This window comes from Porites lutea, chromosome 1, assembly GCF_958299795.1.
Source record: "Porites lutea chromosome 1, jaPorLute2.1, whole genome shotgun sequence".
Lineage (NCBI taxonomy): Eukaryota > Metazoa > Cnidaria > Anthozoa > Scleractinia > Poritidae > Porites > Porites lutea.
Window position 1 is genome coordinate 19,226,298 of NC_133201.1, and position 27,021 is coordinate 19,253,318.

General features: G+C 39.5%; 1 pseudogene; it reads right to left on the minus strand.

Annotated features, from left to right (window-relative positions):
• Positions 1-5,536: 5,536 nt before the first annotated feature.
• Positions 5,537-27,021, minus strand: part of LOC140925715 (uncharacterized) — a 46,028-nt pseudogene continuing 24,543 nt past the window's right edge.

The following is a 27,021-nucleotide window of genomic DNA, read 5'->3' on the forward strand; positions in this document are numbered from 1 at the left end:
TCAGTGAAGCGAACAACTCAGTTGCCGATGAATGGCACTACGCACGTCTATGAGCGAGGGACGTGACAACTTTGCCATGTTAGAAGACTGGCTTTTCCTTTAAATATTTCCTTCTATTTAATGCAACACACGCCACTTTGGAGGTCTAAATTTCGGATACTGAGGATAAAGAAGACACGGACAAAAATAGGGACTCTGAGAATTTCGCGCACAATGCACAAGTTTAAAGCGTCTCCGGGACATCCCATCCGGGAGCTTCACAGAGAGCGACTTGAGGAAAATAGGAGCTATTACTGACAAGGTTTGGTGACTGAGTAGAGCATACAAGTGTAGCCCACGTCGAGGTTTCAGGGGGTTTGCTTTTGTTTGTATTTGTATCTTGCTAAGCTTTTATCATTAAATTTGTACATGATCTTGTGATCACAATTCTGCGTTTTCGCCCATTCAGCAAGCACGCTATATTGATGTCAGCATTAGCGAGTTTCAGAAACATGCCTTTGAAAGTTTTTTAGCTCTCGTGATGTTTCTTGATATTTCTTTTACCATTTTATGAAGATGTTAACTGAAGTCACCGCAAAATGGAAACTTAAAAAAGCGTATAATCCATTTATCTCGAAACAGAACACACATGACTTATACGACCTTTATTTTCGTAAAGGTGTTTTGAATACGAACGAACACAGTCAATGTGAGGGGCAAAAACAGCATTAATATAAATGAACCATAGGGTTTTAACTAATATAAGGGTCAATTATTGTGCATTGAGATGAGTCGCTTGAAAAGAGAGATTTCGCTTGAAGATGTGATCAGAAGTAAACAAAGGCATAATAGTGCACCACGTTCAGTCTTTTTAATATCCAAGGAGTCACTGTGAATAGTGTTTCCATATTGTTTAGCTGGCACAAAAACTTCGGACGAGTTATAAAGCGGCATAGTTATCTTCCATGAAGAAAAGTTCGTCTTGGGTGAGACAAACAGAACTGGAGCGAATTTTTAACTCGCATCGGTATCAGGTAAAAAATATGTTATCGATCGTTTCATCTATTTACATTGTTTGAAGTGCGTGCTGGTGAACGCAATATGCGAGCGAGAAGTCTGTAAACTTTTTTAGGTCTCAAAATGCAAAGGATTTTATTTCTTTAAGTTAGAGAAAAATACCATGAAGAAAATCTTAAAACTGAATATTTTTCTTCTTGTGGAAAAAATAGTGCGTTTTCTTGTAGACTGTGGACCGCAAATTAGGATCGCACTTTTCACAAACATGCGAATTCCGAAGTTCAGAAGCCAACCGACGATTGCGTTTTTCGCTGCTGTCAATCATCTTAACGGACCTCTTAGGAAACGAAACTCTACTCCACGGGTTCAAAAGGTCATGGTTTGTGATTTGTGGATCTCGATCCGTTTTGTGTGTTTCTCTGTTTCAAGGTTCGTTGCTTTTGATCGTAATTATGATTGACGGCAGCGATAAACACTATTTGTCTCCATTTTGGTAAATATCCGTGCTATTTAAAACAACTGATCAAGTTAAGATCTACTGCTTACTCCCTACGGGGTACTAATATTTTATCACTTCCTAAGCCGTCTACAACCACATATGGTCTAAATTCCTTTAGCTATTCATCTGTTAAGTACTGGAATTCTCTTCCTGATCACTTTAGAAAGACTGTAGATTTTAGTGAATTTAAGCGCAAATTGTTAGTGCACGGTTTTAGTTAATAATACATTAATTAATATTATATTATATATGTTGTAACTTTTAAAATTAGTTAGGATCGGAGATACTAGCTATGTAAGCTACATTAAATTCCGAGGATAAATAAAGTTTATGTATGTATGTATGTAATTGTGAAGGTGGCTTTTGAACTTTAGAGTTCGCATGTTTGTGAAAAGCGCAGTAAAGTCTCCGTGCAGTCAGTGAGGCCCCTGGATCACGCGAGATCAATGGGCAGTTAAGTGTCTGTTTTAGTATACTTCTGGTTTTCATATAATACAATATTTCTGTCTAGTGTAAATCAGCTCATTATACTCGTAAAACGACAACAATTTTTGGAATTTCCAGTTACGTCACGTTCTACTGTCACGCTATATTTTGGGGCACAGAGGGATTAGGGGAGGGGTACGTGGAAATAATGCAAATTGTTTCCTGCTTAGAATTAATGGCTAACTTGTCTATTTTTATTCATAGTGGTGGAATTTAAAAGTTATTATACAGCCCCCACTTAAAAATGGTACTCTTTTTTTTGGGTTACGAAAGTCTTTCAAAAGGGTACAATGTTTTGAATGAGTTTATGTTTCAGTCTCACTTGAGGTTCTGTCGCATGCAATGGTTGCCGACAAGGTTTTATGGTAGCCTGAGTGTGTATAGCCGCCCCCTCCCCTCAGAAAAAATAGCCCCTTGGCAGCCCAGTTAAAAATCGTCTTTCGGCGATTCTTGTTTAACTAAGTCTTTGGCCTGGTCAGAAATCAGCATGAATTTCCATCTTGCCGAATATTTAATATTGTTTGCCACAATTTTGGCAACTGACAGTTTATTATTATTATTATTATTATTATTATTATTATTATTATTTTTCAATATTTTTTATTTTTATTGAAATTTGTTTTGTTACTTACTGACATATTTATTTACTTATTTATTATTTTACTTTCTGCTGTGTATTAATGTTGTTAATTTGTTGTCGATTAAAAGAAACTCTTGCCGAATAGATTTCAACCCTAGAACCTACTTTGTGCGGCCAAAGACTTGTTACTATGGCGTACATTTGCGGACAAAAATAATTGAAAATAAAAGACAATTTGAAGTTCAAAAATTAGACTATCCATGTCGAAATCTCGTCCTATGAATTTGAAATCGCAATGAACGCAGTCGAAATAGCATCATTCGAACTTGAAGTTATTTTGAACAAGTTGAAACTATAAAGGGAAAACTCGACATCGCGGATGTTGAAGTTCAAATCACCATTCCAACTAAAATGCAAATTACATGATTTGAACTTCAATTCACCTTCTCCACTCTAATAAGCCACTTAATCGTCAACAATGCAACCATAATCTTCCACAAAATTCCAAATGAAACCTTTAATTTGAACTTAAAGTCACGTCACATATTCGAATTCGAAAAACCAAAATTTTAATTCGAAAGGAAGCGGAAGTAAAAATACACAGCAACCGGAAATGATAAGAGTTTCGCTACATTGTACATACGGGATTTTTGCATTACTGCATTTTGGCGCGAAAAGATTTCCCTTCACTCGAACTCTCTGGTCAATATGGCGGACAATCTGAATGATAAGGGTGACTCTAGGACAATCCAACAGATTCTGGGCTGTAGTGGCAAACTTAAACTTTATGAAAGGAGAAGCGTTAAGGTTTCTGAGAACAAATTACTCTCAATTTACTTTTGAGGAAAACATGAGCAATTTCAAAACACGCCTGCAGAATAGAGATTACTCAGCTAGAATTGTAGAAAAACACCTTTCAGAGATTAAATTCTCTGATAGAGAAATGTCGCTAGCGCAGAAAATACTGCCCTTTGTAACACAATACCGTCTGACATTGCCTAACCTAATGGACACACCTCATGGGGAAATGGCACTTTATAGAAAATCAACCGCAACTGAGAGAAATCTTTAAGGAGCCCCCATCATCTCATATCGTAAGGGAAAATCCCTAAAGGACATCCTAGTTAAAGCTAAGCTATGAAGGCTTTATTAGAATTTATTCATCCGCGAACTGCAGGAGTCGTGTAGGCTTGTCAACATTGTTAGCAGAGTTGACAAAGTTCTCTGGTGCATGGTGAGCATCAAGTCGACGAAATAAAAATTCAGAATTATCGTATGATGCTGAGTTTAGATTAGTTTCTGATGCCTCAAAAAGTCTAACCAGTCCAACGAAAAAACTCTTCGTTGTTCGGTAGCCATCGAGCAGCCATGACGATGATCACATCAGAGATGAGGAAAACTCAGGTTCTAAGCCTCCCATCCGTAGACTCGTACCTAGTCGTCACTCGGTTTCTGTGTATTTTTACTTCCGCTTCCTTTCGAATTAAAATTTTGGTTTTTCGAATTCGAATATGTGACGTGACTTTAAGTTCAAATTAAAGGTTTCATTTGGAATTTTGTGGAAGATTATGGTTGCATTGTTGACGATTAAGTGGCTTATTAGAGTGGAGAAGGTGAATTGAAGTTCAAATCATGTAATTTGCATTTTAGTTGGAATGGTGATTTGAACTTCAACATCCGCGATGTCGAGTTCTCCCTTTATAGTTTCAACTTGTTCAAAGTAACTTCAAGTTCGAATGATGCCATTTCGACTACGTTCATTGCGATTTCAAATTCACAGGACGAGATTTCGACATGGATAGTCTAATTTTTGAACTTCAAATTGTCTTTTATTTTCAATTATTTTTGTCCGCAAATGTACGCCATATGTTACTGCCAACAATAAAGCTCGCAATATCCAATCTTTCCGTCTCAAGCCCGGGATCAGTCTTTCACCCGTGTAGCCCGAAAGGAGACGAAATACCAGAAGATATTGGACGCAGCAGACTTTGCCAGACGAGAGAATTGTTCCTTCATAAGGCTTAATGATGCCTTCCGGAAAACTTTGCTCAAGGCAGCCAAAAAAACTCTAAGATAACCCACCATGAGAGCCGAGTTCAGTCTAATACGCTCGCTGATTTCAAACTGACATACAATGAGAACTATGGGAAGTTATGAAAAACTTTTCTTTTTTTGGAGGGGGGCGGGGTAATAGGTTAAAAGCCAGCGAGAAACTCATCAAAGTCTATGTACTGTGGCCTATCCGGTACCGATTAAATAAATAAAAGGTAACTATGAAAAAAAAAAAAAAAGAAAAACATGTTCCACTACAAGGTTCAGTCAGAGGGTATATAAGAGAGATTTCTGTAGCCATGTTTTTGCAAATCCAGACAGATATATGTTCTTATAATGTTTTGAGCTGTTATTTTTATGATTCACTCAATTTGGTGGCAGTTCCTACTGCTTGAATTTTGATAAATTTCGTGACACAGCTCCTTTAATTTCCACTATTTTGGATACACTTCTGACGTTCTTGACACCTAGGAAAGAGGAGTATTTTATCAGGTTGGAGATCCGTCAGTAACAGTGAAACTGTCAAGAACCCTCGAAGTGGCCAGATTTCTTCGTTAGACATAAGTCCGACATATTTCTGTACTACCTATGATCAGCGGAATTGTGAGACAATCGTTCTCAAATGGGATCTTTCCGACCTTATTAAAAACATCGCTGGTTCGTCCAAAATTGAAAAAGCCTGATCTTAAACCTCATTTATTAGCTAACTACAGACCTATAGCTAACATACCATTCCTCTTCAAGGTATTAGAAAAATCAGCTGCCATCCAAGTTCACAACTACTTGAATGACAGTGGTCTGTTTCCTGCCTTACAGTCAGCTTATAGGAAATATCACTCAACAGAGACTGCGCTACTCAGAGTTACCGATGACATCCTAAAGACTCTTGTCTTTAACGGTGAAGTAATACTTGTGCTACTTAACCTGTCCGCAGCTTTCGACACCCTCGATCACCAAATTCTCCTCGCGAGGCTAAGGAAATATTTTAATTTCACAGAAACAGCTCTTAAATGGTTCTCCTCTTACTTGCTCGGCCGATCTCAGCGAGTTTCTATAGCGGATGCAACATCTCCGCCACGATGTTTAGAGTATGGCGTTCCACAGGGCTCAATACTTGGGCCGCTGCTTTTCACTCTTTATATGGCACCTCTCCAAGATGTTATACGCAGCCACGGTCTCGACTCCATGTTTTATGCGGACGACACCCAAATTTACATCGTCATTGACGATCCTAAACAATCCGTTGACTCTGTCGGTGTTCTAAAGGGATGCATCAATGATGTTTTTGCATGGAACTCTAAGAATATGTTAAAGTGCAACCCTGGAAAAACTGAAATATTACATTTCACGTCTCGTTTCAGCAAGTAACCTACAGTTTACGAAACATTATCATTAGCTAACACCTCAGTAGAAGTGAAAACAAAAGCCAAGAATTTGGGTGTCATCATGGATAAAACCTTGTCTTTCACTGAACATATCAACGAAATGTGCAAGAAAGCCAGTTATGCCATAAGATCAATTGGTCGTATTCGAAAGTACCTTCCTTCCGATGGATTGAAAATGTTGGTGAATTCCCTTGTGATTTCCAGACTCGACTATTGCAATAGTCTCTTATATGACATCCCAAAATACCAGAGAGATAAGTTACAAAGAATTCAGAATACCGCAGCTCTGACCACATTACACCTTTATTAAAGAGCCTGCACTGGCTACCTGTGAAAGCAAGGATTCATTTTAAGATTCTTCTTATCACATATAAGATCTTAAATGGAAAATCTGCTGGATATCTGGAACCTCTGATTAAGGATTATCATCCATCAAGAGCTCTACGATCGTCATCCCGTTCGCTATTATGCACCTCAGCCATAAAATCCAAAACATATGGAGGACGCGCGTTTTCCACTGCAGCACCTCAGTTATGGAACACTACCCCAGAATATATAAAAAATGCGGACAGTGTTACAACATTTAAAACAAAACTTAAAACATTTCTTTTCAGGAAATGTTTCAATTGATTCTCATGCTTAACATTTTAGGTTTTTTTTTTACGTTTTACAACTGACTTGATTATTGATTTTCATGCCTTACATTTTAGGATTTTTAAGTTTTACAAGTTGGTTTTAAAGTTTTTACAAACATGATAACATTTTAGGATTTTTTTTTTTAAGTTTTACAATACTTGATGAATAATGTTACAATTGATTTTCATGCTTAACGTTTTAGGATTTTTAAAGTTTTACAATTAGGATTTTTAAAGTTTTACAATACTTGATGTATAATGTCACAATAGGCTAGAAATGTAATGATCTTCAATCGGCTTTCATACTGTAAAGCGCATTGAGGATAGAAATGCGCTTAATAAGAATCTATATTATTATTATTATTATTATTAAGAAGATTGAAGGGAAAAAAAATAATCCCTGAATAGCCGTTGACATCGGGAATTGAACTATGTGTTCTCAGAGATAACAAAGTTCAATTTTGTGAAAACTTTTATGTTTTGAGCCAAATCAATGTCCGCTAAGGAAGGCTAATACATGTACAAAACAGAGTTCCATGCACTTACTCTGCTGGACTCGAAGAAGTTGCAACTTGACTGCAGTTTCATTCAGTTCTCGGTCAGCGGACATAAGTTCCTATAAATTGACAAAATACAACCTCAGACACCTTGGCTTTTACACATTCACATCGCGCGTAGGCATTTATAAGGGCATTGAGATTGAATTTTTAGGGAAAATGGGGTGAATTGAGAATTAACGAAAGAAGAGAAGAAAAGGGTTTACACGTAATAAAGTAGGCAGATTTAGCACAGACAACGCAACCACAGTTTCGGCGACGCGCGCAGATCTTAGAAAAGCCGTGCCTTAACCAATGACAGAGAAGCAAATTGACAAGCCTGTGTACAGACCCCCCTCCCCACAGGAAAAGAGGAGGGGGAGGGGGGGGGGGTCTGTACAAGAGCGATCGATTTATCACCGGCCATAAATTTTAATTCAACAGTTTTAGATCGAATGAAGTTTCGTCAAGATTTTAAGGGGAAAATGCTGAAATGTACGAAAAACAAGGCTTTAACCAAATTAGGCTCTGAATTTCAGCAAGAGAGGTTTTCAGTTATAAAGTAGATGCATAGTAAATCAGAAAGATCTCTTTCAGCCCTAAAAATGGGGCCTTGTCGGTAAGTAAAATACAGTCCTATTTTTTAATCTCATTTTGGCTCCCTTAAATCAGGCAAAGTAGGGTCCAACTACCTAGGGTTGATTTGGACCCAGTAGCTGAAATGGGCCCCAGCGTGGGCTGGAAGAACGTTTAGATTGGGCTGTTTTCGCTTGAACTGTGTTTAATGACTCCAGGAGGGGCTGGATCAGACATCGGCCTGCAGGGCTGAATTGGTACTTTGAGGCTGAAACAGTTCTTTCTTATTTTCAGTGTGGTCATCATCTCTACACGATATGCCACTGTAGCCACTACACACATTCTCAAAAGCTTTTATAAATAATACTTTTACCATTTATTCAATAGATTTATGTATAACTTGCATATCTCTCTATCTACCATTGGCGACAAAATTAATTGAGACACTGCGCCCTAAAGGGTCTGTCTGACTTTTTGCCACCCCCTCGGTACATTGCTGTGTTGCTGTTCGAGCTACCTGCAGAAAACATAAAACACTCCAACTTTGAATGGAGGAGACAGAGGAGAGGTGTGGGATTGTTTTGTTCTCCGGAGTTACACCATTTGAGGAAAATGTCTCAACAATGTTGTCGCCGATCTTCTTCTGTTATGTAGTCTGAAATTAAGCGACGCTAAGTGAAGTCAGTTATAGATTGCAGAATTAAATATTACCAATCCAGGAGGACCATCTCATACCATAAATACATGAAAAGCTCTCCCACATTTCTTACCTTTTTGAGTGACTCTATTTCGTAATTTTTCCTCTTAAGTTTCTCTGCTGCCTTTTTCTTTTTAAGTTCCTCCTGTAACGGAAATTACATACACAATTATAAACAATTATTGGATGAGGTTCGTGTGATATTAGGAATAATCTAGGTCGAGGTAAGTGTTATTAATTGAGCCGAAGGCTGAGGCAGAATAAGAATTATAGATGCTTTGTCTTGGCATCTGACTCATCTCCACAATCATTCACTAAAGGTAGTGGATCACGACGACGCATATTGCCCTTTCGTTACGGTCGTTGCCATTTTTAACGATCGACGCCACCATTGGTAAGATACATGTAATATATTCCCTGGATTAACTAAGTTATAATAAAGCCAGTAATAAAGGAGAGCGCGCGCAGTAAACTGTTCACAGTCACCGATTTTTCCGTGAGATTGTCGAGATCGAGCGCTTTGCGCTACGGGTTGCCATCTTGCATGAGTGTCAAAACTACTTAGGGGGCGGGGGGCGGTTTGGGAGGAAGCGAGAAAAATAGGGGGACTGTAATAACATCTCTGGCTGGGATGCTTCAGAAGCATGTTGGCTTACGTGATTCATCCTCAAAATACCAAAAATCCTTCGTGTGTTTGCGCAAGATGTGGCTTATGTGTTATGAAAGCGTACGTTTAAAAGAAACGACGACTTGTCAACGACTCGTCAGTGTCGGCGACTTAAACTAAGCCCGTTGTCAACGCAAATTAACATCTATCGTTTAATGACCAATCAAGCGCCTGCGTTGCTGGTACAACGCGCTCCGTGAACGCGAGCCGCAGTGATGTTATTACAGTCCCTCTATTTCTCTCGCTTCCTCCCAAACCACCCCCTGCCCCCTAAGTAGTCTTGACACTCATGCAAGATGGCCGCTCGTAACGCAAAGCGCTCGATCTAGACGATTTTACAAGAAAATAGGGGACAGTGAAACGTCTAGCGCGCAGCGGAGCACTATGAGTAAGAAAATTTGGTTATCTATGCATCCGAGAAAATTTGGAAATAACGTGACCGTAAGTGTTCCGTCCGCACCTCAGGCATACCAATGTGAAATAACTCAATCCAATGTCTTTACTGGCGTGAATAACAGGGAAAGAGGTAAAGCGTTAGATACAGAACAAAAGAGACGAATTTCGTCGGAAGAAAAACATGAAAATTGACGGTGAGAAAATGAGAAATTCTAGCGGCCAGCGAGGTGACAATGAGCGGCAGTGAAAAAAAAAAGCGACCAAGGACACAAGCAACAAAAATTGTGGTGAGCACATACGACATTTCCTATATAAGATGTGTAACTGAGACGTCTCACGTTGTCGTGTTGCAAAACAACGTCACAAAAATGTACAAGAAAGCGTGCTGCACTTGTAAAGCTTTTTTTTGCTAATAAGAACAGTTGAAATTTTTTGCCGTTTTCGTTGCCATCATCGTTTAGCATTACATGATTGTATTTGTTTGTTTGAGTAACTCATAACATAACATAACATACACTTTATTACGTCTCCTCTATACGGGGCTATTCTGTCGAAATATACAATAATTAACAATTATTCCCCGAGCCCGAATGGGCTCTGAGTCAATATCGGCCTCATGGGCTATTGACTCAGAGGCCATGAGGGCGAGAGGGATAATTGCTTTGGTAAAATCCAACTAGTTGGTCAAAAATATCGAGACAAAACAACTTTAGTTAGCAAAACGCGATTCTGCGCCATTGTTTTGGTTTTCAGAGCCGGCGCTTTTCGCTAGTAGTGGGCTATAACATATAACCTAGTAGTAGCTCAACCAATCAGAACACAGCATTGATAATAGATTACTAGTTGGATTTTACTAATAACAAATATACAACAATAAAATTACAATGGGGCAAAAAGTATATTAACGAGAGCTTCGCTTTTAGCCCTGGTTAAATCTGTGTATTACGTTTTTGAATAGTCGTAGAAAGAACGTCGTTGGAAAAAAAAAAGATTTGGAATAGGCTAGGGTCACCTATTATTGATGCATCAGTTTTAAGAAAGACAGTTTACTAGTTTATGTACTGGAATTTTTCCAAATTTTGTCGCGTCGGTGTTGTAGTGTAGTGGTACGGGAGAAGGATTAGGATACGAAAGGTCTGGGTTCGACCCTGGGTTACGATTGACCTTAATAATAATGATAATGAATTTGTATAGCGCTTAAACTATAGAAGAATATTCAAAAGCGCTTTACATGAAGTTAAATTAATGAATAAATAATAAATTAAAAAATTAAAAATCCCTGAAAGCTATAATAATAACAATGATATGTTACGCTATGGTAAAATCTAAAAAAAAAATGAAATTCGAAAATTCCAAACTAAATTAAAATTAAACGTTAGAACTATTCCAACAAATAAAAGCTTTCTTAAAAGGAAATGTTTTAAGTTGCTTTTTGAAAATGGCTAGGCTGCTACTTGTTCTTATAGTTAATGGCAGCGATTTCATATTCACGAACCCGTAAGAACGTCTGCGTTGGAGGCTAATAAAACAGGTGCAGCATGAGCAAAGGCCTGATCCCCAAGTGCAGAGCAGTTGACTTTTGGAACGAACAGAAGAGATTGTGCGGACGAACGAAGGGCATAATTAGCAGCTGGTTTCAGGGATAAAAGATTTTTAATGTAGGATGGACTTGGTTGTGTAGTGACTTGTAAACAAGAAGGAGCAATTTGAATTGAACTCTAAATGTTACTGGAAGCCAATGTAAGTCGATAAGAGCGGGTGTGATATATGATCAAATTTCGCAATCTGAAAAGTCACTCTAGCCGCGGCATTCTGGACTTTCTGTAAACGATCAAGCTGATATTTAAGTAGACTAAATAGAAGTGCGTTACTGTAATCAAGGTGCGAAGATACAAAGACATGGATCGATGTCTTTGTGGATTGCACGGTAAGGAATTTTCTGATCTGTCTTATGTTGTATAGTCCGCGAAAAGCCTTGCTACAAATCTTGCCTATGTGAACATTCATTCGCATATGAGCATCGAACCAGGACCCGAGGTTCCGGACGCTTTCTAAAGGTTTAATGACGGTGTCACCAATGATAATAGATTGTAGATGTTTTTTCAAGTTGTTTACGGGTGCCAATAATTAGAAAGTCAGTTTTCGCGTCATTGATCATTAAACGATTTCTTTGTTGAAGTGCAGCCTTTTCCACTACCTTGGAAATGAATGGAAGATTACTGACTGGACGGAAATTTTTGTAGACCAAATCAAGTCCAGGTTTTTAAATAGAGGGATGACAACAGCAGTTCTCCAATTTTCTGGAACGCAACCACTGAGAAGAGAGAGAGATTAACCGTCTCAGTGACAGAGGGCGCTAATACACCAAGACAGGACTTCACTAGCCATGTAGGAACAGGATCCAACCGATAAGAGGCATTGGAGGATTCTCGAACAATCTTACACACTTCTCCTATGGATAGCGGAGAAAAATTCTCCAGATTCTCCTTTGGAGTAACAGGAGCAAGTCGAGGCTCTTGAACTTGAAACTTGTCAAGATTTTCCTTTATGATTTCAATTTTTTTGAGGAAGAAGGTGCCAAATTCGTTTGCTAGCTTAGTGGGATCATCGTGCTCTGGAAGAGCCGTCTCAAGTGGTTCCCTGGACAAAGAATTAACCACACGAAACAGCTTGCGAGAGTCACCCGCACACTGATCAATTAGGTTTGAACAATAATTCACACGTGCAGATTTAAGAAGTGCAGAGTACTGATTACGAACTTTATGGTAATTATTCCAGTCGCCAGGGAGGTCAGTTTTCAAGGCTTTCTTTTCAAGGCGACGACGTTTACGCTTGAGTTGTTTAATGTCATCATTAAACCACGGGATCTTTGGACGATTTATCATAATCCTTGTTTTAAGCGGGGCATGGTTGTCCAAAATGTCAGTAAGGGTCATGTTAAAGCAGTCGGAGAGTGCATCAATGTTGTCCCAGTGTACGCTTGCGCAAACCATAGAAGAGGCAATATCAGCCGAGAATTCGGTAGTATCAATATTTCTGAGTTTACGAAAAGTCAGTTCTTTGCATGATAAAGCTGGTCGCGGGAAGCCGATAGGACACTGAATAATAAAATGATCGGAGATGGGAAAAGTAGCTTTAGGAGAAGCAAGAACAACATCATCCAACGAACGAGTAATAATTAGATCCAAGGTACCTTATTATAGGAAATTAACGCTCCATAAAATTAACGCGAATCATTAAAATTCGCGTTAATTTTGTTGAGCGTTAATTTCCGCGACGTTAATTTCCGCGCTCTTAATTTCCAGTATTTTAACCCCAATTTTGGAACCTGCCCAGACATTCTTGACACCTAAAAAACATTAATTAGAAGCTTTCTTTCTTTCCATTTACCCTTTATTTTTCATCTTTCGCAAAAGCTAGGGCGAAGGTCTACAATATTTCGAGTTCATCTTCATCTTTGTCGCTGTCAGAAGTAATGTCAAAATCTTCTCCTTTTATTTCGGCCACCAGCTGTGTCTTAATCGCGTTAATTTCCTTTAATATGAAATTCTACCTCCTTTTTCGCGTTAATTTTCTCTATTCGAAAGTCGTTTTCCATTAAATTCGCGTTAATTTAAGTCGCGTTAATTTCCAATACCTTAATTTCATGGAGCGTTAATTTCCTATAATAAGGTATGACCCGATAAAAGGGTCGGGCGGAAACGTGTTGCGAAAGACTAAACGTTTCCAGTAAATCCATAAATTTCTTGGTGTCATTGTCACGGAGGTCATCTAAATGAAGGTTGAAGTCTCCAGAGATAACAAGAACCTTGGGGCACATCAACATTCTCTAAAAACTGAGAGAATTCATCAAAGGAAACAGAGGCAGGAACAGGATGTAACGAAGAATATGGAGGTCAATACACCATTATATGTCTCATTGAGCGATCGTGCACTTTAACAATCCACTCAGAATATTCGAAGGACTTGTTTTCGTTCCCATCCACTAATGAAACGTTGACAGAGTCTCGAAACACAATCCCACTTCCACCACCACGGTTTTGCGATTGTCGAGAAAAATTCCTGAAGAAATAACAGGCCACAGATAACTGAGCAATACTGACGGAATCAGCGTCATTTAAGGTGGCTCGATATAGTTTTTCAAGGTCAATACCTCCCAAGTTTGAGCATAAACTGCGTCGCCATAAACAAGGATTTGGAAAAATTGACACCACAGTTGTATTAGATAAAGATGAAAATTGGTTATGATCAGGGTAAAAATGACATCGGAGTTGTCATAGCAACGAAATGACGCCATTACCTATTTTAATTCCAGCAGTATTTCTCGGCACTGGGAACTGTTCTTCCAAAATCGTTTACTGGAGCTTTTACCTACGATAGCTGCCTCGATGTTCGTGAAGTTTAAGCGAAATCTGTAAGAGCGTTATCGAGATATTTTGGGATGAAGTTTTTCTGGTTACAAAAACGGTAAAAAATTGACAATCTTGATGTTCGACTGTTATCTGTACTAAACGAAGCGCTTTTGACATGCAATTCCACCTCATAGTAGTTTCAATCTTTTTAAAAACGTGTGCGAAAGATCATGGAGACACCTCCAGCCGATTGCTAGAAAGGAGGATTTGATTAATATGTATCAAGGCACTCTTGTTAGCGGAAATGTAAACATTTCGGTCTACTTTAAGAAATTAGCGAATAATTTTTAAACCGCTCGATAAATTTTTTAGAAAATTTCAGAATCTTGAGATTAACCCTCCTTTTATATGACCTCTTAGTTTCAAGATTATTGATATATTGTAAGGCAGTAAAATAAGGGCTTGAATTCGCTAACATTTTGTCAGACATTTTGTGTTTACAAGTGAGAGCCTCTCATTATTCAGGGGTATTGTCTCCAAGTTTCATATTTTCGTGCATAACAATAGCTAGCAGTTTTGCATATGTCAAATGCATTGTTAGTTACTGCTGTTCACGTGAAAATGAAACCTTGAGACAATACCCCTGAATAATAAAAGGCTCTCACTTGTAAAGACAAAATTTCTGACAAAATATTAGCGAATTGTAGCCCTTATTTTACTATCGTACAATATATCAATGATCTTGAAACTAAGAGGTCAAATAAAAGGACGGTTTATCTCAACACTGTTAAATTTTTTAGAAAATTTATAGAGCGGTTTAAAAATTATTCGCTAATTTGTTAAAGTAGACCGAAATGTTTACATTACGGCTAACAAGAGCGCCCCGATACGTACTAATCAAATCCGTCTTTCTAGCAATCGGCTGGAGGTATCTCCATGATCTTTCAAAAACGTTTTTAGAAAGATTAAAACTACTATGAGGTGAAATTGCATGTCAAAAGCGCTTCGTTTAGTACAGATAACAGTCGAACATCAAGATTGTCAATTTTTTACCATATTTCTAACCAGGAAAACTTCATCCCAAAATATCTCGATAACGCTCTTACAGATTTCGCTTAAACTTCACGAACATCGAGGCAGCTATCGTAGGTAAAAGCTCCAGTAAACGATTTGGGAAGAACAGTTCCCAGTGCCGAGAAATACTGCTGGAAGTAAAATAGGTAATGGCGTCATTTCGTTGCTATGACAACTCCGATGTCATTCTAACCCTGATCATAACAAATTTTCATCTTTATCTAATACAACTGTGGTGTTAATTTTTCCAAATCTTTGTTTATGGCGACGTAGTTTACGCTCAAACTTGGGAGGTATTGACCCTGAAAAACTGTATCGAGCCACCTTAACCAGGTCTCGGTAACGGTGCAAAGGCCAATGTCATTTTCTACGACGTGGTCAATAATGCTCTCGATCTTGTTTCTAACAGATCTAGAATTGAAGACCGCAAAGTTTAGGAAAGTTGAACGTGGATTGACGAACAAATTTGTATGAAGTGAAGAGTTAGTCGAAGTAAAGTTAGAAGATAAGTGATTGTTTATATTCACAGGTGTAACGATAGAAACACTCTCAATCACGGGTGAAAAATGTTCTAACAAGTGTCTCAAAAATGGCAGCGACCGTTTACGAAAGGGAACTTTGCCACAACTAACGAGTGCATGGACAGTGAAACAATATTTACTGTATATTATATAGTATACTTATCATTCATCACCTTGTGTCTGGTGTGTTCGTCAATGTAACAGCTATGTGTTTGTCTCTTTGTATCACGCTCATCCATATCCATGGCGAATTTCTGGCCACAAGTAAAAAAGCCAACAAAGTTAGTTGTTTTTGCCGACAAGGTTCTTTCACAAACCTTTCAAAACTCTCTGTGTTTTAAGTGAGCGTAGATCAGATACGAGAATGAAGGACACCACATTTAGTTTTTCTCTCACGGGCAGTTTTCTGGCCTGCGAATGCACCCTGCATTTAGCCCCGCCGATCCTCAAATCTGATTGGCTATCAATTGTACTGATTTCAGCACTAGTAGGATAGTACGCGTCATGCCTAAGTAACTGGACAGTACGTGCCATCACGCGCGCGCTTAAATGGCTTTTTTTGTCACTGCTAGCAAAAAACTCTCGGAATTTCTCGTGCTTTGATTGAAAAAACCCTAAAAAATCACAAATTTTGTTACAGTCATGATTAATTGCTAACAGGACTTCGTGTCGTCCAATTCGGTCTGTAATCATACTCGTGATTAAAGAAATCGGGTTTATCACTCGTATGATTAAAGACCGAACTGGACTGCACTCAGTCCTATTACTATTATTAAGTAGCTATGTAAGGTAGTGTTGCTTACGGGCTCTTATTGTGAGCTTGGGTTACCTGTGGTCAGAGGTAGAATATCATCTTACCTTTCTTTCCTTTAAACAAACATTAAGTCTCCGCTGTTGATCCAGGTCGTCTCTTAATCTACTCATTAATGCTCTAAGGTAGGCGGTCTCTTCCTGGCGATTTCGAACATCCATCTATGTGGTACAATACGACAAAATCAGAGTGAAAAATTCCAGTAAAAACAAGACAGCTTTAATATAATCTGGGCAGGGATGTTCAAAGCTGGATTAAGATAACCCAGGGTAAGTAGGAAATTTGAATTCAGATAAGAAAGCTTAAAAATCAAATTCAGTTTAATAAATTTCGCTTATAATTTGATGATTGGATGTTCTCAAAAGTATAGATAAAATTATTCGGGGACATGCTTTTAATCAAAAGAAAAAGAAACCCGAATTAAAATTTAACCTTGGTTTAGCGCTAATTGGCCTTCGAATAACTGGGCCCTGCACATTAACCAATATAAATCACACAATCCACTTCCTTATGACCCTTTACAGACTTTATGGCAATAACTAAACGGCTTAACGCTGATGTTCTATGTCAGTAAGAGCCTTAATGAAAACAGTGGTAAACAAATAATTTTTAGGTTAGGTGAATTTAACGTTGATCCCATTATTTAGCCTTCTCTTCCTACAAAGTTATTAGAGAGGGATGCGGTAGCCTGCGTTGCTGGCAGGATGCTTGTGCCCGGGGTAATTTATTGGCGAAGCGAGCGGTAAAGCCGCTAGGGTTCTTAATCTTCACGCGGCTCCACCGCCAAAAAACTACAGCACTCCCGCTAATCCCGCCAGCTGCGAAGGCTAAGGGATGCGGTAGAAACAGATGTTACATCATCTTATATTGAAGAGGACTCGTTCTACACAACTGCAACTAACAATATCCGAGCAACACGACAACCTTAAGTCCTGTAGCTTCAGCCGTTTTCTGTCCTGCCACTGTCTCACTATTTCTGAAACGAAGGACAAAATATTTCGCGTAATTCGACCACAAAAATCTTCACTTTTTCCATCTATTTATTTTATATAGGTGTGCACATTTACCTTCCCGACATATTACCCCGACTCTCTAAACGTTCACTGTCCTTTATTCTGCCATAACATCGTTGAGATCGAGCACTTAACGTTACGAGTCCGTTACGGGCGACCATTTTAGTTTCGAATGTAACGAGGGTCGGGTGGTGTCGGGGTTTTAGCGGTGGTGGGAGGCAGGGAAGAAAAACAGAAATTTTTCTCGTCTCCTCCTAAACTTTCCCCCGCCCCCTAAGTGGATTTGTTACTCGACGGAAATCCCCAGGCCAGACCCAGTACAATTGAAACCAAGCTGGATGCCCCCAAGGGTAAGTACTCGATCTCGACGACCCTACTGAAAAATAGGGGTCTATGAACAGTCTATAAATCAAGAAAAATAGAAGAACGAGGCCATGACGACAAGATGTAACAGGAGCTTTGCTTTTATCGTTTGAAATTCTCCTTTTATAACCGAGACCATTATAAGACATGGGTGATGAGAATTATGGAATTGATCGCGGATTAATTCAGGACATTTGCCTGGGTTTAGCGTTCCAGAACAATTGTGTGATGTTAGACTGTTATCAGTCAACTATTTCTTCGTAAAATCGTCGAAATCAGGCGGCCATCTTGGTTTTAAATGTTCCGAGTCCAGTCTAGGGATGAGCGTGAAATCTACTTACTGCGCTTTTCACAAACATGCGAACTCCAAAGTTCAAAGGCCGCCTTCACAATTACGTTTTTGGCTGCCGTCAATCATAATTACGATTACAAGCAACGAACCTTGAAACAAAGAAACATACGAAACGGATCGAAATCCTCCCATCACAAATCAGAAACCATGACCTTTTGAACCCGTTAAAGTAAAGTTTTGTTTCCTAAGAGGTCCGTTAGGATGATTGGCGGCAGCGAAAAACGCGATCGTCAGTTGGCTTGTGAACTTCAGAATTCACATGTTTGTGAAAACCGCAGTAAGGGGCGGGGACCCGAAGCCCGCCCCCTCGGTACATATGAGACCCAGATGGTCGCCCGTACCGGTGAGAGCTCGGCCCTTAAGATCTTACCAAAAATAGGGGACTGTGAACGGTCGAAGGAGATGTTAAATTAAAAGCATTTTTTATAGGACATTTTATTACCGCAGCAGGATTAGCTCAGTCCTTGACTGCAGAGCGGGAGGTCGCGGTCGTCGCGCGTTCGATTCCCGAGACCGGACCAACACTCAGGGTCTTAAATTGACTAAGAAATGAAGGTACTCCCTTTGCAGTGTGAGCGGCTAGACCGTTGGGTGGCTCGGATGACCACGTAAAATGGCGGTCCCGTCTCCAGTAAGAGACGTAAAAACAGTGTCCCCTATGGTACTTTCGTTCTAAATACATTGACACTAAAATAAAGTGCATTTATTTATTTACATATTTTGTTTCTTGTCTCTTTACCTTAGATGCTCCAAGTCATCTTCATAAGAACCCAGAAGCTGGACTTTTCTTTCCATTCGATCGTTCATCTGTTGAACTTTAGTGACCATCAGTAAGTACTCTTCTTTTTCGAAATTTGACATTATTTAGCCAGGGACACCAAACGACCGTTTTCTGTAAAATATCAGTTCGGAGAAGACGGCTAAAAATTTCTAGATGAACGTTCCCTTCATGTACAATTTTCGAGGCTTCTCTGATAAATTCCCTACGATTTTCTGAAGTTTGATTTTTCATATTTTAAGACCACATGAGAAAATGATCTAAGTCCCCTTAATGAGATGCATATTCACCAATAGAACCATTGGAATAGGGTGCTTTTCCATTGGTACCAATCGTAGCATTGGTACCAATGGAGACCCTTCTTATCACCACTAACACCAATGGAGTCTATTTGTGTGTATTGGACAACCCTCCTCGTCAATTTTTGTGGCCAGTTGTTCTTTGTATTCAACCTGTTCAGTTCCCTTCTTGACCGTGTCCCGCTTTTGCCTCACTAACGCCTAGCAAAAGTTAAAAACACTAGTCTCAGGCTCTCAGTTGAGTTGCAACAATCGAATAGAAAAACTACGGTGAAAAAAGGACGGGCAAAGACTGGGGAGAGAGAAGGTAATCTGCGGAATTTACCCTCTTTTTATTTTGCTGTTGCCTTTCATTTCGCTCCTCGCAACAAGTTTGCTTTTCAGATTCTAATGCACTTTTATGTGTGGGTTCTTTAACGCCCCACAGTTTTCATAACAAAAAAAAAAATTTAATTTAATTTTATATTAATTAAATTACGTTGTTGTACCGCTTTATTTCTTTTGCACTGTACTAATTCAACCATTAATTCAGTTTAAAAGTTTTTTCCTGTAGTACGGTAAATGTGATGAACAATAAAAAAAACGTCCCACAGTTTTCATGTGAACAAAGGCTGCGGCTATACAGAGCAAACGGTTTTTTCTCCTTACCCGTTTGCAGATGACATAACAAAGGCAGCACTTTCTCCTCATTTATTTGACGACCACCACGAGTGTCGGTCCGGCCGGGGTTTGAAGCCGCGACGTCCCGCTCGGCAGACCGTCGTTAAGCCAACCGAGCAAATTAAGCAACGGCTGGTAACCCGAGGGATCTTGAATCATATTATCCTGATCTGGACAGCACTCAAGATATTTTAAACATAATAATATGTGGGTTATTCATGGTCTTACATCACCACCAATGAAGACTCTTAGCAATAGAGTTACATATCTTACAAACGTCACATGCCTTTTGTTGTTCACTAAGTTTGTCTTCCCTGGAGTTAATGTCCTTTTGCTGTTCATCCACCAATGCAGACAGCTGCACGAGCTGTTTTCTTTGTTCTTCCAGCTCAGTGTCTTGCTCTAGTATCCTCTCCTCGTATTGCTCCAGTTTCTGTTTCTGTTTATCGCTTAACTCGCCGGCCATATCAGACATGCGTGCTGCAGCACCCGCCAGATCCCTTCTTAATGCTTGTACCACATCTCCTTGACTTTCAGTCTCTTTCTTAGCTTGGGCCGCTTCGCGTCTAAAAAAATCTATATTTCAGGGGTCTGGGTCCCAGCAGGTCACGTGCTTGTAAGTCCAGCCCCGCCCTTTTGTATTTCATTTATTTAGTTAACCTATTGGGATTCTTTTTGAATGTCAGTTATTTTTATTCTTTTATAGACTGCGAGCAGTCTCTCTTTTCCTTCAGATTTAGCGAGGGGAGTGCACTCGCGCGAGAGCGTCGAGCGACAGTTTTTCTCGACGGACCAAGAAAAAAGAGAGACTGCTGGTAGTCTAATTTTTTCATTCACCAATTTGTAAACAAATGATGTTACAAAAAAGAAGAAAAATTCATTTTTTCTTGAAGGTCGTCGAAGGAGTCAACAGGTGAAAAATATGTGTTTTTTGCAAAAAAGTGTTTAAATGTATATCGCGGTCTTTAAAAAATCTTGTCTAGACTGTGTTTTCAGTGTAAAGTAACTACACGCGTCACCCATGCACGCGAGGGTGCAACTTCGTTTGCAATTGCCCTGACTGGGATAAGAACTGGACGGATTGTAAGGGAAAAGGCGGACAGCAAACAGGCAAAGTTGGATTTAGCGTTAGTGCACATTGGGGCAATTGAAAAATGTATTGTTAGCAATAAATGTAGCCTGCGAACAGCAGACGCATTTCCGGTCGTCGCTTCTCTCCGTCCGAAAAATAGCTATTTTCGGAGGGAGACAGAGGGTCCAGAGGAGTTTCGTGTGAATGAATCAATTACTTATTTGAAGTCTCACCTTAAAAAATGTCTATACCTGTCGCTTAGCAGGATTAATTAGCTTAATGGGATCTTTATGAATCTACCGTAAACGATTTCTTCGCTTCTTATCTGACCCAGATCGACTTTATGGGTTCGCCATTTTGAAAATCAATAACCGCCAGCCATATCCTCGGTGGCGCACGGCACGTCGCCCGAAGGGCGACCGAGGCACGAGGTGCGTTTCGGGAATTCGAAAATCGGCCCCAAATTTGTTTCCTCCCTTTCCGTATTTTATACTGTAAGCCGATCTTGCGAGCCCTCAGTCTCTTAGTTTGCGGTATATAGAATGCGTAACAAAAATGTAACGCGATCAAAATAACCCATTTTTTCAGAGGTTTTCGACGGGTTTTGATGTTCTAAGGGAAGGACCATTAAAAAACTTATGGGTGGGGAGGGGGGGGGGGGGGGGCGGGCGAAGTACAAAAAAAAAATTCGCGCAAGGGAAAATTAAATGAAAAAAAATTCTTGCACGCCAATTAACCCTAAAAAATATTCATGCTATGGCCTAAAAAAAATTCATACAAGGAATTTGATAACGAAAAAAAATTCCTGCGGCTCGAAAATTCCCCTCCCCCCCGCCCCCATAACTTTTCTAATGGTCGGTCCCTAACGACAAACACATCTCCTCTGGACCCTGTGAGGGAGAGAAGCGACGACCGGAAATGCGTCTGCTGTTCGCAAGCTACAATAAATGCTGAATTTTATAGAGACAATATACTTGAAAAAATTATGCTTAAGGTATAGTTTGAGAGTGTGTAAGACCTGTAAAAGGTTATTTTCGAGTTGCCCCAAGCCTCTGTTTCAAAGCGAGGCTATGTGTGAAGTCACTGATATGAAAATAATATTTTATTCCCATGCACTGAAATAAAACCCTTAGGGTGCTTCCATTTGTCAAAACTGAGCGGCCAGCACCTTCCCGTCGTAAGGAGAATTTCACTTTTAATCAAAACTATCCAGCTAGATCAGTCAAATACTGAATAGTGTGCACGAAAAAGATGGTTTTTCCAGGAAAACTCTTAAAAGGCCATTTCATTTTCAAACTGACTGGTCCGGCAATGGTCCGGCCGCCAAGTTCGGGCAAATGGACTGAGCGCCGTTAGCTTCGTTTTGAAAGTGAGAGTTTTTTGGAACTCGGAAATTGCTTGTGACTTTATTCCTTTATCATGAAATACCACAGCAACTGACATATCCGAAGACAACTTTTTTCAGGAGGTACTTTGCTTTGAACGCGTTAAAGGAAAATAGGATTCAAGTATTTCGCTTTGCATTTACATACGGTCCTGCAGTAACTGTTACCTCAGTAACAAGACCAGTTGTTCCAGTTTGTAGACATCTGACTGCAGAGTGGCTTCCACGCTTGACTGGGGCACAGTCTCCGTCTCGACTGATCTCGTCTGGGGTTTAGGTTCTTTTCTGGGAGACTGAGGCCTTGAGGAGTTCATAGGATCTTTCTTAGGGGAGGAGGGTCGGGATGATTCTTTGCGCGGAGATATTGGTCTGATTTTGCGTGCAAAAAATGATATCTTTCACTCTTCTGTCCATAAACTTACGTTAACCAAAACGTCCTTATCTAATGTTCGCATCCACTTTTTTGTTTTGCTTCATCAAACAAGCAGTAAATAAACAGAACACAAACATTTTCTTCGTGCACAAACCTACTGGCCTGTTCCAGGCTCTCAGCTAGTAAGAATGACGTGCAAATGAAAGGCACGCGAAATGTGAGCGCGTGATTTCAATTTCGCGTACCCGACTGTCTCGGATCATGGAACAGGCCAGAAACCTACTGACAGACAAAATGAAAAGTGTTTACACTGAAAAGCTTAAGTTATATACAAACCGAATTTGCATAGTTAACACTAATGTTATGCAACCATTCCTTCATAGGGACTGTCTTTTAAAATATACATCTTTCATGTTTTAATTTAAAAAAGACAGAATTCGTCTTTCCTAGTTTGAAAGAAAACGGAGAGAATACTTATATAACAAATGATGTTCATTTACCACCTAAGTTTCTCACTTTTTAGTAGAACGATCCTGATACGAAATTAATTTCTAACAATGCCTAAGTGATACATAACGATTTAAGTGCTAAATAGATTACCGTTAACAGCCATTAAAAAGTCGTGCGTAATCAGATCATTTAATGTACAAATGCAAAGCAACAGAGAACAAAAGAAAGTTCTCTGAATTTTGCTTTCAACGTTTTCCAGTACCAAAAGGGAGATACTAATTTTTCATAAATAGTTTAACATACCACCAAAATAGTCAGTCAAGGCCTCTTACGATACTGTAAAAAGTTGACGTTGAACACTGTGTAACAGATCTCGAGTGTCGATAAAAAGAAACAAAACAATTTATATCTTGAATGCTAAGTCTGTCCTTAATTATTCAAAGCTTGATTTAGAAGCAGTCTTCATTAAATTTAGAACTCAAACTCAGACGTCTGAAAATAAAGCAGCTATAAATAATCTAAGAACAGATCTTTTATTTTTCGCGAACTGAAAAGAAGGATTAACGTGTCTTGAACATTGGATTATTTTAACGACTTAAAAACGCGTCAGAGAATGTGAGCAGAAAGAAAATCAATACTACAAAAATTGAAAAGCAGAAAAATGCGTTCTCCGTAAGAAAACAGATATTTTTTTTCAAACTGTAAAAGGAAAACAGGTTCGCTCGAATGAACAATGTTGTACTACTTTTTTGACTTTTCATATCTAAAACGGACGCGAGAGCAGAAAATTTGTTACGATTTGAAGAAATAACACAACAGTTTTCAATTAACAAGACATGTTGCGGCAAACTTATGCCATCTTCAGGTGTAGAAGCTCGTTACAATGTTATTTCTTCAAATCATATCTAAAACCAATGACAAAACACTGGTTCGAAACACGTGGGCCAAGCTCAACAGCTTTAGGCCCTATCCACACGAATCCGGATATTTTTTGAAACTGCATCCTTTTTTTGGCACGAATAAGCCGTTTTTGTGCACACGAAACCAGTGAATCCGCTAGGCGAAATTAGCTCTTGTTCGGTGAAAACGCTCGCAGTTCGCACGAATCAGGGTAAGAAAATATGCGGTTTCAAAAATGTCAGGACTCGTGTAAACATGGCCTCAGTCACAGCTAATTGTGAAAAGCAATGGAGAAATTCAATGGAACGAGCATTTTACTAACCTACGGTCTGTTTAGCGTGCATTGCCTCCTGTTCCAACTGTCGATTTTGCCGAGTCAGTCTTAACAGCCTTACTTCCATTGCCACTATCGTGACTGCGTGTTGTCGAGTTTGTTCCTATAAGTATACATGCATAAAACAAATGATGTAATCTCTGAAATCTATTGCTGTCTTTCCGATGTGAGTTTATCGGGTAATCGTGCGAGGTCGCTGGTACTCTGATGAGCGCGCGCAGAGCTCTGTTTTTCCTTCAAAGGTGTCTCACATGTAAGTGATGTAGCCTATTTGTTCGCTTGACCTAGAATTATGACAGCAACAAAACGTGTCGGCGAAATTTTTTTTTTCTCAAAACTTAAGAGGCATTTCTGTATGATCATCCGCCCTCTTTAGCTTGAGACAACAAATTGACTCTTAGAATTAAAAGACTAGAACACACGAAATAACTGAAAAACAAAAATTAGCTGTTGACAGATTCGGACGCTCGTATTAAAAAATCGTAAGAATATCGACAGTAGCCAGTGCAATAAGCTTAAATTTGTTCTAGGGTTTTAGGTATCTGCAGTTTCACTGGAACGCCACATCACTTGCATGTGAGACATCCCTGAAGGATCAATAAACGAATTCAATTCCTTTCAAGAACTTCTTCTACTTCTCAATTCTACCCTGATTCTGTTTTGTTTTTTTCGTTTAACACTGGCGGGAAATAGGAATTGCAGGCTTAAATTCCGTTTCCAACAAAATCACTGAATTGCTTCATTGGGGTATTGAGTTAACTTGGGTTTCACCTCACCATTTGGGATTGACCAAGGAACTAAAGCAGAAATTGCAGGTGTTTATAAACAAGTGCTTAGGGAAGATCCGACGGCTTTAGTGGCCCAAAAGAATCCGAAATGAAGAGTCGTGGAGACAGGAAGGGCAGCGGCCGATGGAGGAAGAGATAAAAAAAAAAACGAACATGGCGATGGATTGGCAAAACACTGTGGGGACCAGACGAACATGTGGTCAAGACAACTCTTCAATGGATCCCATAAGGGAAGCTTCATAGAGGGAGATCCAGACACACTTGGACGCGCACAAGAAACTTGAGGAGAGAGGACTTACGTATAGCAAGAGGCAATAGTCACTGCTCAAAATAGAGTCAAAGGGCAAGAATTAATGGGGTTTAAAGGTTTCAAGACTCATTCATAGTGGAAAGTGCACTTAGTTTATTCAGCTACTTTACAGGCACTCCATTCAATACTTAGAAACAAAAAGATTCAAATCAGTACAACAAACGATTATTATAGAAATCCCAACTGGCAGGAGGCACCAATTGGCTATTTCCAAGCGTGGCCGAGGATTTGAACTGGGGACGACCGAGAACAAATCCAGCAAGCGTCCAGAGCGGGACTCAAACCCGGGACCGCGGGATTGCGAGTCCGACGCGCTGACCACTCGGCCACGAGGAGGGCTGAACGAACAGGACTGATGAAGATGATAAAAACCCTAAATGATCGATCGTTTACAGAGTATTAGCCAGTCACTATTTAACGATGATGTACTAAAGCTACTTGAAAGAAGCGACCTCGTCTTCTTTATAATTCCGCAGTTCTTCTTTCTCACGTTCAACACGAGCCAGCTGTTCTTTGTAGGCTGCGGATTGTTCCTGAAGCTGACTTCGTAAGTACGCCTAAGGAGAAAGTTCGGTCATTTCGTTATTAAACAGCGTCTTGTCGCGCGTAACAAACACATACAAAAAACCCCTTTCTTTCAGACCGATCTTTGGTTTTCAATTGTGGAATCCACTCTTTGCTGAAGTACAGGTCGCAAATCGTTATAGGCAACCGTAATAGGAAAATTTAAGTTCATTTTTAGGCAAAAAGCAGGTAACGGTTTTTCGTCCTTATCCGAGAAGACTAGAAAGTCTAACCGTTTGCAGATGTTATTGCAAAGGTAGCACTTTCTCCTAGGTTATTTTAAAGACCCTGAGTTTTGGTCCGGCCGGGGTTGGAACCCGCGACCTCCCGCTCAGCAGACAGGCAGCCATCTGGGCTTTAAATATATCGAGGGGGAGGGCCCCGGGGTTTACAATGGTGAAACCGTCCCTCGTCCCCTAAATAGCGGTTATTTTACAGTGTACTTAATTTGGTGGCAGCTCCCACTGTTGTTTTTAATTTGATGGCTTATTTCCAGTAACTGACATCTCCGCAAATAGTCCTGGTTGTTGTCCCTCTAAACTTTTGCTTAAGCATTGCTTCAATTTCTCTTGGGGCGATTATAAGTCACAAGAGAAATTGAAAACAATGCTTATGCAAAACTTTGGAGGGACAACAAAGAGTATTATGGTATTTTTGAAGTTCAGTACCTGTTGTAATTGGGTAACGCTACCATGTTGTGACTCCATGATCTTTCTCTCCACATCCACTGCTGCTTGTATCCGCTCTCGCTTTTTTTGTTTAAATTCATGCATCATCTCATGCTGTTTTTATTTTTCCTCGGATCTCACTTGAGCCACTGCGCGGGAAATGTGTTTTTCTTCCTCTCTCTTCATGTCCTCTCGTAACTTTAACACGACTTCCTGATGCGTCTCCTCCATTTCTGCAATCCTACACACAATGGAAAGAAGAAAATTAATGAAATTTGTTTTGCTTACAAACTATTCTTCCATCGACACAAAAACAACCAAAATTATTGAATTTATGTAGTTTTCCCAGCTAAATGAAGATCTCTAACAGTCTTGTGTATTGTTTAACGCTAAGAGGTATTTTAATTATTGTTAATATTATTATTATTCACTGATCTTAAACTGAGAAAT